Consider the following 16,454-nt stretch of genomic DNA (forward strand, 5'->3'; position numbering starts at 1 on the left):
CATATGTGTGACAATGGACTGAAAACTTGTCGTATTGTCTTAAGATTTCAAATGAAGTATTAATCCCAATGATGAATTGTGATGTGATGGCTAATCTACTAAGTAGATGCTGTACTGTCAAAGTATTGAGTACGTTCAGAATGAAATATAGGCATATTGTCCCCGTATCATATGTCTTATTCAGTAATTGTGACTACTCACTGAGAAATCTAACTGAGAAATGAACTTAACAGACTAAAAACTGTAATGTTTTTGGTTTTCTTAATACATCAGCCCGGCTAGCTCAGTCGGTAGAGCATGAGACTCTTAATCTCAGGGTCGTGGGTTCGAGCCCCACGTTGGGCGTAGTTGACAATAAGATTTATGGATTGATTGCCATTAAAACCCGTGAAATCTTTATCATAAGTTTACTTCTGCAGGAACCCATAGAAGAACAATTAAACCCTCTGTGACCATAACATTTCAACTATTTCACAGATTTATCATTACCTGTTAAAGTCATCAACTATTTCACTAATTTATCATTACCTGTTAAAGTCATCTCTTGATATTTATTTTACATAAATGGAAAGACTTCAGCTCGTGTAAGGTTGCCAAAGGATTTACTTTGTACTAATTTTTGGAACGTTATCTTCGAGATAAGGGCGCTCAATGTCAGCATCGCTGAAATGTCCAAGGTGCCAGGGTCAAGGTAAACTCCTACTTAAGCGCAAGCAAATTTTGTCTACAAGTGGAGGAATGGGTTCTAATCCCACTCCTGACATTCAGTTTGTCCTATCTTTGAACACATTGCAAGGATGTGAATAGCCTTGTTGGCTCCTGCCTCACTGAAGGTTCAACATCCATTCACTACACAGCTTTCTTGGATGCACTACTGCTGTTACTGTTGTCGACTCTGACATCTCAATTGCAATAGACTTTAAAAAGAGGCTTGATGAGGACCTTTAAAGGACGCAGTAGATTGATGTGACAACAACCACATCAAACTCCTTTAAAAAAAAAAACAGTAGTTTGATGTGTTTTTTACCAAAGTATAGATACGGCCATTCATCCCACTCCAGACTCATGGGAATCTCCTTCCTTGCCACAGGGAATTCTGGTCTCTGAATGGAGCCGTGGGTTCAAATCCCACTCCTGACAAAACAATTTAGTAGGGAATTGCCTTTGGAAAGGAAGCCATTCTTACACACTAAATAACAAGCACATATGTGTGACAATGGACTGAAAACTTGTCGTATTGTCTTAAGATTTCAAATGAAGTATTACTCCCAATGATGAATTGTGATGTGATGGCCAATCTACTAAGTAGATGCTGTACTGTCAAAGTATTGAGTACGTTCAGAATGAAATATAGGCATATTGTCCCCGTATCATATGTCTTATACAGTAATTGTGACTACTCACTGAGAAATTAAACTGAGAAATGAACTGAACAGACTAAAAACTGTAATGTTTTCTTAAGACAGCAGCCCGGCTAGCTCAGTCGGTAGAGCATGAGACTCTTAATCTCAGGGTCGTGGGTTCGAGCCCCACGTTGGGCGCAGTTGACAATAAGATTTATGGATTGATTGCCATTAAAACCCATGAAATCTTTATCATAAGTTTACTTCTGCAGGAACCCATAGAAGAACAATTAAACCCTCTGTGACCATAACATTTCAACTATTTCACAGATTTATCATTACCTGTTAAAGTCATCAACTATTTCACTAATTTATCATTACCTGTTAAAGTCATCTCTTGATATTTATTTTACATAAATGGAAAGACTTCAGCTCGTGTAAGGTTGCCAAAGGATTTACTTTGTACTAATTTTTGGAACGTTATCTTCGAGATAAGGGCGCTCAATGTCAGCATCGCTGAAATGTCCAAGGTGCCAGGGTCAAGGTAAACTCCTACTTAAGCGCAAGCAAATTTTGTCTACAAGTGGAGGAATGGGTTCTAATCCCACTCCTGACATTCAGTTTGTCCTATCTTTGAACACATTGCAAGGATGTGAATAGCCTTGTTGGCTCCTGCCTCACTGAAGGTTCAACATCCATTCACTACACAGCTTTCTTGGATGCACTACTGCTGTTACTGTTGTCGACTCTGACATCTCAATTGCAATAGACTTTAAAAAGAGGCTTGATGAGGACCTTTAAAGGACGCAGTAGATTGATGTGACAACAACCACATCAAACTCCTTTAAAAAAAAAACAGTAGTTTGATGTGTTTTTTACCAAAGTATAGATACGGCCATTCATCCCACTCCAGACTCATGGGAATCTCCTTCCTTGCCACAGGGAATTCTGGTCTCTGAATGGAGCCGTGGGTTCAAATCCCACTCCTGACAAAACAATTTAGTAGGGAATTGCCTTTGGAAAGGAAGCCATTCTTACACACTAAATAACAAGCACATATGTGTGACAATGGACTGAAAACTTGTCGTATTGTCTTAAGATTTCAAATGAAGTATTACTCCCAATGATGAATTGTGATGTGATGGCCAATCTACTAAGTAGATGCTGTACTGTCAAAGTATTGAGTACGTTCAGAATGAAATATAGGCATATTGTCCCCGTATCATATGTCTTATACAGTAATTGTGACTACTCACTGAGAAATTAAACTGAGAAATGAACTGAACAGACTAAAAACTGTAATGTTTTCTTAAGACAGCAGCCCGGCTAGCTCAGTCGGTAGAGCATGAGACTCTTAATCTCAGGGTCGTGGGTTCGAGCCCCACGTTGGGCGCAGTTGACAATAAGATTTATGGATTGATTGCCATTAAAACCCATGAAATCTTTATCATAAGTTTACTTCTGCAGGAACCCATAGAAGAACAATTAAACCCTCTGTGACCATAACATTTCAACTATTTCACAGATTTATCATTACCTGTTAAAGTCATCAACTATTTCACTAATTTATCATTACCTGTTAAAGTCATCTCTTGATATTTATTTTACATAAATGGAAAGACTTCAGCTCGTGTAAGGTTGCCAAAGGATTTACTTTGTACTAATTTTTGGAACGTTATCTTCGAGATAAGGGCGCTCAATGTCAGCATCGCTGAAATGTCCAAGGTGCCAGGGTCAAGGTAAACTCCTACTTAAGCGCAAGCAAATTTTGTCTACAAGTGGAGGAATGGGTTCTAATCCCACTCCTGACATTCAGTTTGTCCTATCTTTGAACACATTGCAAGGATGTGAATAGCCTTGTTGGCTCCTGCCTCACTGAAGGTTCAACATCCATTCACTACACAGCTTTCTTGGATGCACTACTGCTGTTACTGTTGTCGACTCTGACATCTCAATTGCAATAGACTTTAAAAAGAGGCTTGATGAGGACCTTTAAAGGACGCAGTAGATTGATGTGACAACAACCACATCAAACTCCTTTAAAAAAAAAAACAGTAGTTTGATGTGTTTTTTACCAAAGTATAGATACGGCCATTCATCCCACTCCAGACTCATGGGAATCTCTTTCCTTGCCACAGGGAATTCTGGTCTCTGAATGGAGCCGTGGGTTCAAATCCCACTCCTGACAAAACAATTTAGTAGGGAATTGCCTTTGGAAAGGAAGCCATTCTTACACACTAAATAGCAAGCACATATGTGTGACAATGGACTGAAAACTTGTCGTATTGTCTTAAGATTTCAAATGAAGTATTACTCCCAATGATGAATTGTGATGTGATGGCCAATCTACTAAGTAGATGCTGTACTGTCAAAGTATTGAGTACGTTCAGAATGAAATATAGGCATATTGTCCCCGTATCATATGTCTTATACAGTAATTGTGACTACTCACTGAGAAATTAAACTGAGAAATGAACTTAACAGACTAAAAACTGTAATGTTTTTGGTTTTCTTAATACAGCAGCCCGGCTAGCTCAGTTGGTAGAGCATCAGGGTCGTGGGTTCGAGCCCCACGTTGGGCGTAGTTGACAATAAGATTTATGGATTGATTGCCATTAAAACCCGTGAAATCTTTATCATAAGTTTACTTCTGCAGGAACCCATAGAAGAACAATTAAACCCTCTGTGACCATAACATTTCAACTATTTCACAGATTTATCATTACCTGTTAAAGTCATCAACTATTTCACTAATTTATCATTACCTGTTAAAGTCATCTCTTGATATTTATTTTACATAAATGGAAAGACTTCAGCTCGTGTAAGGTTGCCAAAGGATTTACTTTGTACTAATTTTTGGAACGTTATCTTCGAGATAAGGGCGCTCAATGTCAGCATCGCTGAAATGTCCAAGGTGCCAGGGTCAAGGTAAACTCCTACTTAAGCGCAAGCAAATTTTGTCTACAAGTGGAGGAATGGGTTCTAATCCCACTCCTGACATTCATCTTTGAACACATTGCAAGGATGTGAATAGCCTTGTTGGCTCCTGCCTCACTGAAGGTTCAACATCCATTCACTACACAGCTTTCTTGGATGCACTACTGCTGTTACTGTTGTCGACTCTGACATCTCAATTGCAATAGACTTTAAAAAGAGGCTTGATGAGGACCTTTAAAGGACGCAGTAGATTGATGTGACAACAACCACATCAAACTCCTTTAAAAAAAAAAACAGTAGTTTGATGTGTTTTTTACCAAAGTATAGATACGGCCATTCATCCCACTCCAGACTCATGGGAATCTCCTTCCTTGCCACAGGGAATTCTGGTCTCTGAATGGAGCCGTGGGTTCAAATCCCACTCCTGACAAAACAATTTAGTAGGGAATTGCCTTTGGAAAGGAAGCCATTCTTACACACTAAATAACAAGCACATATGTGTGACAATGGACTGAAAACTTGTCGTATTGTCTTAAGATTTCAAATGAAGTATTACTCCCAATGATGAATTGTGATGTGATGGCCAATCTACTAAGTAGATGCTGTACTGTCAAAGTATTGAGTACGTTCAGAATGAAATATAGGCATATTGTCCCCGTATCATATGTCTTATACAGTAATTGTGACTACTCACTGAGAAATTAAACTGAGAAATGAACTGAACAGACTAAAAACTGTAATGTTTTCTTAAGACAGCAGCCCGGCTAGCTCAGTCGGTAGAGCATGAGACTCTTAATCTCAGGGTCGTGGGTTCGAGCCCCACGTTGGGCGCAGTTGACAATAAGATTTATGGATTGATTGCCATTAAAACTCGTGAAATCTTTATCATAAGTTTACTTCTGCAGGAAGTAAACTTATTATCATAAGTTTACTTCTGCAGGAACCCATAGAAGAACAATTAAACCCTCTGTGACCATAACATTTCAACTATTTCACAGATTTATCATTACCTGTTAAAGTCATCAACTATTTCACTAATTTATCATTACCTGTTAAAGTCATCTCTTGATATTTATTTTACATAAATGGAAAGACTTCAGCTCGTGTAAGGTTGCCAAAGGATTTACTTTGTACTAATTTTTGGAACGTTATCTTCGAGATAAGGGCGCTCAATGTCAGCATCGCTGAAATGTCCAAGGTGCCAGGGTCAAGGTAAACTCCTACTTAAGCGCAAGCAAATTTTGTCTACAAGTGGAGGAATGGGTTCTAATCCCACTCCTGACATTCATCTTTGAACACATTGCAAGGATGTGAATAGCCTTGTTGGCTCCTGCCTCACTGAAGGTTCAACATCCATTCACTACACAGCTTTCTTGGATGCACTACTGCTGTTACTGTTGTCGACTCTGACATCTCAATTGCAATAGACTTTAAAAAGAGGCTTGATGAGGACCTTTAAAGGACGCAGTAGATTGATGTGACAACAACCACATCAAACTCCTTTAAAAAAAAAAACAGTAGTTTGATGTGTTTTTTACCAAAGTATAGATACGGCCATTCATCCCACTCCAGACTCATGGGAATCTCCTTCCTTGCCACAGGGAATTCTGGTCTCTGAATGGAGCCGTGGGTTCAAATCCCACTCCTGACAAAACAATTTAGTAGGGAATTGCCTTTGGAAAGGAAGCCATTCTTACACACTAAATAACAAGCACATATGTGTGACAATGGACTGAAAACTTGTCGTATTGTCTTAAGATTTCAAATGAAGTATTAATCCCAATGATGAATTGTGATGTGATGGCCAATCTACTAAGTAGATGCTGTACTGTCAAAGTATTGAGTACGTTCAGAATGAAATATAGGCATATTGTCCCCGTATCATATGTCTTATACAGTAATTGTGACTACTCACTGAGAAATTAAACTGAGAAATGAACTGAACAGACTAAAAACTGTAATGTTTTCTTAAGACAGCAGCCCGGCTAGCTCAGTCGGTAGAGCATGAGACTCTTAATCTCAGGGTCGTGGGTTCGAGCCCCACGTTGGGCGCAGTTGACAATAAGATTTATGGATTGATTGCTATTAAAACCCGTGAAATCTTTATCATAAGTTTACTTCTGCAGGAACCCATAGAAGAACAATTAAACCCTCTGTGACCATAACATTTCAACTATTTCACAGATTTATCATTACCTGTTAAAGTCATCAACTATTTCACTAATTTATCATTACCTGTTAAAGTCATCTCTTGATATTTATTTTACATAAATGGAAAGACTTCAGCTCGTGTAAGGTTGCCAAAGGATTTACTTTGTACTAATTTTTGGAACGTTATCTTCGAGATAAGGGCGCTCAATGTCAGCATCGCTGAAATGTCCAAGGTGCCAGGGTCAAGGTAAACTCCTACTTAAGCGCAAGCAAATTTTGTCTACAAGTGGAGGAATGGGTTCTAATCCCACTCCTGACATTCAGTTTGTCCTATCTTTGAACACATTGCAAGGATGTGAATAGCCTTGTTGGCTCCTGCCTCACTGAAGGTTCAACATCCATTCACTACACAGCTTTCTTGGATGCACTACTGCTGTTACTGTTGTCGACTCTGACATCTCAATTGCAATAGACTTTAAAAAGAGGCTTGATGAGGACCTTTAAAGGACGCAGTAGATTGATGTGACAACAACCACATCAAACTCCTTTAAAAAAAAACAGTAGTTTGATGTGTTTTTTACCAAAGTATAGATACGGCCATTCATCCCACTCCAGACTCATGGGAATCTCCTTCCTTGCCACAGGGAATTCTGGTCTCTGAATGGAGCCGTGGGTTCAAATCCCACTCCTGACAAAACAATTTAGTAGGGAATTGCCTTTGGAAAGGAAGCCATTCTTACACACTAAATAACAAGCACATATGTGTGACAATGGACTGAAAACTTGTCGTATTGTCTTAAGATTTCAAATGAAGTATTACTCCCAATGATGAATTGTGATGTGATGGCCAATCTACTAAGTAGATGCTGTACTGTCAAAGTATTGAGTACGTTCAGAATGAAATATAGGCATATTGTCCCTGTATCATATGTCTTATACAGTAATTGTGACTACTCACTGAGAAATTAAACTGAGAAATGAACTTAACAGACTAAAAACTGTAATGTTTTTGGTTTTCTTAATACAGCAGCCCGGCTAGCTCAGTCGGTAGAGCATCAGGGTCGTGGGTTCGAGCCCCACGTTGGGTGTAGTTGACAATAAGATTTATGGATTGATTGCCATTAAAACCCGTGAAATCTTTATCATAAGTTTACTTCTGCAGGAACCCATAGAAGAACAATTAAACCCTCTGTGACCATAACATTTCAACTATTTCACAGATTTATCATTACCTGTTAAAGTCATCAACTATTTCACTAATTTATCATTACCTGTTAAAGTCATCTCTTGATATTTATTTTACATAAATGGAAAGACTTCAGCTCGTGTAAGGTTGCCAAAGGATTTACTTTGTACTAATTTTTGGAACGTTATCTTCGAGATAAAGGCGCTCAATGTCAGCATCGCTGAAATGTCCAAGGTGCCAGGGTCAAGGTAAACTCCTACTTAAGCGCAAGCAAATTTTGTCTACAAGTGGAGGAATGGGTTCTAATCCTACTCCTGACATTCAGTTTGTCCTATCTTTGAACACATTGCAAGGATGTGAATAGCCTTGTTGGCTCCTGCCTCACTGAAGGTTCAACATCCATTCACTACACAGCTTTCTTGGATGCACTACTGCTGTTACTGTTGTCGACTCTGACATCTCAATTGCAATAGACTTTAAAAAGAGGCTTGATGAGGACCTTTAAAGGACGCAGTAGATTGATGTGACAACAACCACATCAAACTCCTTTAAAAAAAAACAGTAGTTTGATGTGTTTTTTACCAAAGTATAGATACGGCCATTCATCCCACTCCAGACTCATGGGAATCTCCTTCCTTGCCACAGGGAATTCTGGTCTCTGAATGGAGCCGTGGGTTCAAATCCCACTCCTGACAAAACAATTTAGTAGGGAATTGCCTTTGGAAAGGAAGCCATTCTTACACACTAAATAACAAGCACATATGTGTGACAATGGACTGAAAACTTGTCGTATTGTCTTAAGATTTCAAATGAAGTATTACTCCCAATGATGAATTGTGATGTGATGGCCAATCTACTAAGTAGATGCTGTACTGTCAAAGTATTGAGTACGTTCAGAATGAAATATAGGCATATTGTCCCCGTATCATATGTCTTATACAGTAATTGTGACTACTCACTGAGAAATTAAACTGAGAAATGAACTTAACAGACTAAAAACTGTAATGTTTTTGGTATTCTTAATACAGCAGCCCGGCTAGCTCAGTCGGTAGAGCATGAGACTCTTAATCTCAGGGTCGTGGGTTCGAGCCCCACGTTGGGCGTAGTTGACAATAAGATTTATGGATTGATTGCCATTAAAACCCGTGAAATCTTTATCATAAGTTTACTTCTGCAGGAACCCATAGAAGAACAATTAAACCCTCTGTGACCATAACATTTCAACTATTTCACAGATTTATCATTACCTCTTGATATTTATTTTACATAAATGGAAAGACTTCAGCTCGTGTAAGGTTGCCAAAGGATTTACTTTGTACTAATTTTTGGAACGTTATCTTCGAGATAAGGGCGCTCAATGTCAGCATCGCTGAAATGTCCAAGGTGCCAGGGTCAAGGTAAACTCCTACTTAAGCGCAAGCAAATTTTGTCTACAAGTGGAGGAATGGGTTCTAATCCCACTCCTGACATTCAGTTTGTCCTATCTTTGAACACATTGCAAGGATGTGAATAGCCTTGTTGGCTCCTGCCTCACTGAAGGTTCAACATCCATTCACTACACAGCTTTCTTGGATGCACTACTGCTGTTACTGTTGTCGACTCTGACATCTCAATTGCAATAGACTTTAAAAAGAGGCTTGATGAGGACCTTTAAAGGACGCAGTAGATTGATGTGACAACAACCACATCAAACTCCTTTAAAAAAAAACAGTAGTTTGATGTGTTTTTTACCAAAGTATAGATACGGCCATTCATCCCACTCCAGACTCATGGGAATCTCCTTCCTTGCCACAGGGAATTCTGGTCTCTGAATGGAGCCGTGGGTTCAAATCCCACTCCTGACAAAACAATTTAGTAGGGAATTGCCTTTGGAAAGGAAGCCATTCTTACACACTAAATAACAAGCACATATGTGTGACAATGGACTGAAAACTTGTCGTATTGTCTTAAGATTTCAAATGAAGTATTACTCCCAATGATGAATTGTGATGTGATGGCCAATCTACTAAGTAGATGCTGTACTGTCAAAGTATTGAGTACGTTCAGAATGAAATATAGGCATATTGTCCCTGTATCATATGTCTTATACAGTAATTGTGACTACTCACTGAGAAATTAAACTGAGAAATGAACTTAACAGACTAAAAACTGTAATGTTTTTGGTTTTCTTAATACAGCAGCCCGGCTAGCTCAGTCGGTAGAGCATCAGGGTCGTGGGTTCGAGCCCCACGTTGGGTGTAGTTGACAATAAGATTTATGGATTGATTGCCATTAAAACCCGTGAAATCTTCATTATAAGTTTACTTCTGCAGGAACCCATAGAAGAACAATTAAACCCTCTGTGACCATAACATTTCAACTATTTCACAGATTTATCATTACCTGTTAAAGTCATCAACTATTTCACTAATTTATCATTACCTGTTAAAGTCATCTCTTGATATTTATTTTACATAAATGGAAAGACTTCAGCTCGTGTAAGGTTGCCAAAGGATTTACTTTGTACTAATTTTTGGAACGTTATCTTCGAGATAAGGGCGCTCAATGTCAGCATCGCTGAAATGTCCAAGGTGCCAGGGTCAAGGTAAACTCCTACTTAAGCGCAAGCAAATTTTGTCTACAAGTGGAGGAATGGGTTCTAATCCCACTCCTGACATTCATCTTTGAACACATTGCAAGGATGTGAATAGCCTTGTTGGCTCCTGCCTCACTGAAGGTTCAACATCCATTCACTACACAGCTTTCTTGGATGCACTACTGCTGTTACTGTTGTCGACTCTGACATCTCAATTGCAATAGACTTTAAAAAGAGGCTTGATGAGGACCTTTAAAGGACGCAGTAGATTGATGTGACAACAACCACATCAAACTCCTTTAAAAAAAAAAACAGTAGTTTGATGTGTTTTTTACCAAAGTATAGATACGGCCATTCATCCCACTCCAGACTCTTGGGAATCTCCTTCCTTGCCACAGGGAATTCTGGTCTCTGAATGGAGCCGTGGGTTCAAACCCCTTTCCTGACAAAACAATTTAGTAGGGAATTGCCTTTGGAAAGGAAGCCATTCTTACACACTAAATAACAAGCACATATGTGTGACAATGGACTGAAAACTTGTCGTATTGTCTTAAGATTTCAAATGAAGTATTACTCCCAATGATGAATTGTGATGTGATGGCCAATCTACTAAGTAGATGCTGTACTGTCGAAGTATTGAGTACGTTCAGAATGAAATATAGGCATATTGTCCCCGTATCATATGTCTTATACAGTAATTGTGACTACTCACTGAGAAATTAAACTGAGAAATGAACTTAACAGACTAAAAACTGTAATGTTTTCTTAAGACAGCAGCCCGGCTAGCTCAGTCGGTAGAGCATGAGACTCTTAATCTCAGGGTCGTGGGTTCGAGCCCCACATTGGGCGTAGTTGACAATAAGATTTATGGATTGATTGCCATTAAAACCCGTGAAATCTTTATCATAAGTTTACTTCTGCAGGAACCCATAGAAGAACAATTAAACCCTCTGTGACCATAACATTTCAACTATTTCACAGATTTATCATTACCTGTTAAAGTCATCAACTATTTCACTAATTTATCATTACCTGTTAAAGTCATCTCTTGATATTTATTTTACATAAATGGAAAGACTTCAGCTCGTGTAAGGTTGCCAAAGGATTTACTTTGTACTAATTTTTGGAACGTTATCTTCGAGATAAAGGCGCTCAATGTCAGCATCGCTGAAATGTCCAAGGTGCCAGGGTCAAGGTAAACTCCTACTTAAGCGCAAGCAAATTTTGTCTACAAGTGGAGGAATGGGTTCTAATCCTACTCCTGACATTCAGTTTGTCCTATCTTTGAACACATTGCAAGGATGTGAATAGCCTTGTTGGCTCCTGCCTCACTGAAGGTTCAACATCCATTCACTACACAGCTTTCTTGGATGCACTACTGCTGTTACTGTTGTCGACTCTGACATCTCAATTGCAATAGACTTTAAAAAGAGGCTTGATGAGGACCTTTAAAGGACGCAGTAGATTGATGTGACAACAACCACATCAAACTCCTTTAAAAAAAAACAGTAGTTTGATGTGTTTTTTACCAAAGTATAGATACGGCCATTCATCCCACTCCAGACTCATGGGAATCTCCTTCCTTGCCACAGGGAATTCTGGTCTCTGAATGGAGCCGTGGGTTCAAATCCCACTCCTGACAAAACAATTTAGTAGGGAATTGCCTTTGGAAAGGAAGCCATTCTTACACACTAAATAACAAGCACATATGTGTGACAATGGACTGAAAACTTGTCGTATTGTCTTAAGATTTCAAATGAAGTATTACTCCCAATGATGAATTGTGATGTGATGGCCAATCTACTAAGTAGATGCTGTACTGTCAAAGTATTGAGTACGTTCAGAATGAAATATAGGCATATTGTCCCCGTATCATATGTCTTATACAGTAATTGTGACTACTCACTGAGAAATTAAACTGAGAAATGAACTTAACAGACTAAAAACTGTAATGTTTTTGGTTTTCTTAATACAGCAGCCCGGCTAGCTCAGTCGGTAGAGCATGAGACTCTTAATCTCAGGGTCGTGGGTTCGAGCCCCACGTTGGGCGTAGTTGACAATAAGATTTATGGATTGATTGCCATTAAAACCCGTGAAATCTTTATCATAAGTTTACTTCTGCAGGAACCCATAGAAGAACAATTAAACCCTCTGTGACCATAACATTTCAACTATTTCACAGATTTATCATTACCTCTTGATATTTATTTTACATAAATGGAAAGACTTCAGCTCGTGTAAGGTTGCCAAAGGATTTACTTTGTACTAATTTTTGGAACGTTATCTTCGAGATAAGGGCGCTCAATGTCAGCATCGCTGAAATGTCCAAGGTGCCAGGGTCAAGGTAAACTCCTACTTAAGCGCAAGCAAATTTTGTCTACAAGTGGAGGAATGGGTTCTAATCCCACTCCTGACATTCAGTTTGTCCTATCTTTGAACACATTGCAAGGATGTGAATAGCCTTGTTGGCTCCTGCCTCACTGAAGGTTCAACATCCATTCACTACACAGCTTTCTTGGATGCACTACTGCTGTTACTGTTGTCGACTCTGACATCTCAATTGCAATAGACTTTAAAAAGAGGCTTGATGAGGACCTTTAAAGGACGCAGTAGATTGATGTGACAACAACCACATCAAACTCCTTTAAAAAAAAAAAAACAGTAGTTTGATGTGTTTTTTACCAAAGTATAGATACGGCCATTCATCCCACTCCAGACTCATGGGAATCTCTTTCCTTGCCACAGGGAATTCTGGTCTCTGAATGGAGCCGTGGGTTCAAATCCCACTCCTGACAAAACAATTTAGTAGGGAATTGCCTTTGGAAAGGAAGCCATTCTTACACACTAAATAACAAGCACATATGTGTGACAATGGACTGAAAACTTGTCGTATTGTCTTAAGATTTCAAATGAAGTATTACTCCCAATGATGAATTGTGATGTGATGGCCAATCTACTAAGTAGATGCTGTACTGTCAAAGTATTGAGTACGTTCAGAATGAAATATAGGCATATTGTCCCCGTATCATATGTCTTATACAGTAATTGTGACTACTCACTGAGAAATTAAACTGAGAAATGAACTTAACAGACTAAAAACTGTAATGTTTTTGGTTTTCTTAATACAGCAGCCCGGCTAGCTCAGTCGATAGAGCATTAGGGTCGTGGGTTCGAGCCCCACGTTGGGCGTAGTTGACAATAAGATTTATGGATTGATTGCCATTAAAACCCGTGAAATCTTTATCATAAGTTTACTTCTGCAGGAACCCATAGAAGAACAATTAAACCCTCTGTGACCATAACATTTCAACTATTTCACAAATTTATCATTACCTGTTAAAGTCATCAACTATTTCACTAATTTATCATTACCTGTTAAAGTAATCTCTTGATATTTATTTTACATAAATGGAAAGACTTCAGCTCGTGTAAGGTTGCCAAAGGATTTACTTTGTACTAATTTTTGGAACGTTATCTTCGAGATAAGGGCGCTCAATGTCAGCATCGCTGAAATGTCCAAGGTGCCAGGGTCAAGGTAAACTCCTACTTAAGCGCAAGCAAATTTTGTCTACAAGTGGAGGAATGGGTTCTAATCCCACTCCTGACATTCATCTTTGAACACATTGCAAGGATGTGAATAGCCTTGTTGGCTCCTGCCTCACTGAAGGTTCAACATCCATTCACTACACAGCTTTCTTGGATGCACTACTGCTGTTACTGTTGTCGACTCTGACATCTCAATTGCAATAGACTTTAAAAAGAGGCTTGATGAGGACCTTTAAAGGACGCAGTAGATTGATGTGACAACAACCACATCAAACTCCTTTAAAAAAAAAACAGTAGTTTGATGTGTTTTTTACCAAAGTATAGATACGGCCATTCATCCCACTCCAGACTCATGGGAATCTCCTTCCTTGCCACAGGGAATTCTGGTCTCTGAATGGAGCCGTGGGTTCAAATCCCACTCCTGACAAAACAATTTAGTAGGGAATTGCCTTTGGAAAGGAAGCCATTCTTACACACTAAATAACAAGCACATATGTGTGACAATGGACTGAAAACTTGTCGTATTGTCTTAAGATTTCAAATGAAGTATTACTCCCAATGATGAATTGTGATGTGATGGCCAATCTACTAAGTAGATGCTGTACTGTCAAAGTATTGAGTACGTTCAGAATGAAATATAGGCATATTGTCCCCGTATCATATGTCTTATACAGTAATTGTGACTACTCACTGAGAAATTAAACTGAGAAATGAACTGAACAGACTAAAAACTGTAATGTTTTTGGTTTTCTTAATACAGCAGCCCGGCTAGCTCAGTCGGTAGAGCTTTAGGGTCGTGGGTTCGAGCCCCACGTTGGGCGTAGTTGACAATAAGATTTATGGATTGATTGCCATTAAAACCCGTGAAATCTTTATCATAAGTTTACTTCTGCAGGAACCCATAGAAGAACAATTAAACCCTCTGTGACCATAACATTTCAACTATTTCACAAATTTATCATTACCTGTTAAAGTCATCAACTATTTCACTAATTTATCATTACCTGTTAAAGTAATCTCTTGATATTTATTTTACATAAATGGAAAGACTTCAGCCCGTGTAAGGTTGCCAAAGGATTTACTTTGTACTAATTTTTGGAACGTTATCTTCGAGATAAGGGCGCTCAATGTCAGCATCGCTGAAATGTCCAAGGTGCCAGGGTCAAGGTAAACTCCTACTTAAGCGCAAGCAAATTTTGTCTACAAGTGGAGGAATGGGTTCTAATCCCACTCCTGACATTCAGTTTGTCCTATCTTTGAACACATTGCAAGGATGTGAATAGCCTTGTTGGCTCCTGCCTCACTGAAGGTTCAACATCCATTCACTACACAGCTTTCTTGGATGCACTACTGCTGTTACTGTTGTCGACTCTGACATCTCAATTGCAATAGACTTTAAAAAGAGGCTTGATGAGGACCTTTAAAGGACGCAGTAGATTGATGTGACAACAACCACATCAAACTCCTTTAAAAAAAAAAACAGTAGTTTGATGTGTTTTTTACCAAAGTATAGATACGGCCATTCATCCCACTCCAGACTCATGGGAATCTCCTTCCTTGCCACAGGGAATTCTGGTCTCTGAATGGAGCCGTGGGTTCAAATCCCACTCCTGACAAAACAATTTAGTAGGGAATTGCCTTTGGAAAGGAAGCCATTCTTACACACTAAATAACAAGCACATATGTGTGACAATGGACTGAAAACTTGTCGTATTGTCTTAAGATTTCAAATGAAGTATTACTCCCAATGATGAATTGTGATGTGATGGCCAATCTACTAAGTAGATGCTGTACTGTCAAAGTATTGAGTACGTTCAGAATGAAATATAGGCATATTGTCCCCGTATCATATGTCTTATACAGTAATTGTGACTACTCACTGAGAAATTAAACTGAGAAATGAACTTAACAGACTAAAAACTGTAATGTTTTTGGTTCTTACGACAGCAGCCCGGCTAGCTCAGTCGGTAGAGCATGAGACTCTTAATCTCAGGGTCGTGGGTTCGAGCCCCACGTTGGGCGCAATTGATAATAAGATTTATGGATTGATTGCCATTAAAACCCGTGTAATCTTCATTATAAGTTTACTTCTGCAGGAACCCATAGAAGAACAGTTAAACCCTCTGTGACCATAACATTTCAACTATTTCACAGATTTATCATTACCTGTTAAAGTCATCAACTATTTCACTAATTTATCATTACCTGTTAAAGTCATCTCTTGATATTTATTTTACATAAATGGAAAGACTTCAGCTCGTGTAAGGTTGCCAAAGGATTTACTTTGTACTAATTTTTGGAACGTTATCTTCGAGATAAGGGCGCTCAATGTCAGCATCGCTGAAATGTCCAAGGTGCCAGGGTCAAGGTAAACTCCTACTTAAGCGCAAGCAAATTTTGTCTACAAGTGGAGGAATGGGTTCTAATCCCACTCCTGACATTCATCTTTGAACACATTGCAAGGATGTGAATAGCCTTGTTGGCTCCTGCCTCACTGAAGGTTCAACATCCATTCACTACACAGCTTTCTTGGATGCACTACTGCTGTTACTGTTGTCGACTCTGACATCTCAATTGCAATAGACTTTAAAAAGAGGCTTGATGAGGACCTTTAAAGGACGCAGTAGATTGATGTGACAACAACCACATCAAACTCCTTTAAAAAAAAAACAGTAGTTTGATGTGTTTTTTACCAAAGTATAGATACGGCCATTCA

General features: G+C 38.9%; 1 protein-coding gene and 9 non-coding genes across 12 annotated transcripts in view; all 10 read left to right on the forward strand.

The window, feature by feature from the left end:
- Positions 1 to 16,454, forward strand: part of LOC140367233 (ninjurin-2-like) — a 208,302-nt gene that overhangs the window by 112,913 nt on the left and 78,935 nt on the right. The gene's annotated exons all lie outside the window — the stretch shown is intronic.
- trnak-cuu (transfer RNA lysine (anticodon CUU)) lies at positions 273 to 345 on the forward strand. The gene has a single exon. It is a non-coding gene; the product is annotated as a tRNA-Lys (tRNA).
- trnak-cuu (transfer RNA lysine (anticodon CUU)) lies at positions 1,469 to 1,541 on the forward strand. Its single transcript has one exon. It is a non-coding gene; the product is annotated as a tRNA-Lys (tRNA).
- trnak-cuu (transfer RNA lysine (anticodon CUU)) lies at positions 2,664 to 2,736 on the forward strand. The gene has a single exon. It is a non-coding gene; the product is annotated as a tRNA-Lys (tRNA).
- Positions 5,039 to 5,111, forward strand: trnak-cuu (transfer RNA lysine (anticodon CUU)). The gene has a single exon. It is a non-coding gene; the product is annotated as a tRNA-Lys (tRNA).
- Positions 6,260 to 6,332, forward strand: trnak-cuu (transfer RNA lysine (anticodon CUU)). Its single transcript has one exon. It is a non-coding gene; the product is annotated as a tRNA-Lys (tRNA).
- On the forward strand, positions 8,648 to 8,720 carry trnak-cuu (transfer RNA lysine (anticodon CUU)). Its single transcript has one exon. It is a non-coding gene; the product is annotated as a tRNA-Lys (tRNA).
- On the forward strand, positions 10,969 to 11,041 carry trnak-cuu (transfer RNA lysine (anticodon CUU)). The gene has a single exon. It is a non-coding gene; the product is annotated as a tRNA-Lys (tRNA).
- trnak-cuu (transfer RNA lysine (anticodon CUU)) lies at positions 12,170 to 12,242 on the forward strand. Its single transcript has one exon. It is a non-coding gene; the product is annotated as a tRNA-Lys (tRNA).
- On the forward strand, positions 15,688 to 15,760 carry trnak-cuu (transfer RNA lysine (anticodon CUU)). Its single transcript has one exon. It is a non-coding gene; the product is annotated as a tRNA-Lys (tRNA).

The sequence above is a fragment of the Eucyclogobius newberryi genome, unplaced genomic scaffold (genome assembly GCF_026437365.1).
Source record: "Eucyclogobius newberryi isolate DKJ021-1_F unplaced genomic scaffold, fEucNew1.0.hap1 SCAF_2, whole genome shotgun sequence".
NCBI lineage: Eukaryota > Metazoa > Chordata > Actinopteri > Gobiiformes > Gobiidae > Eucyclogobius > Eucyclogobius newberryi.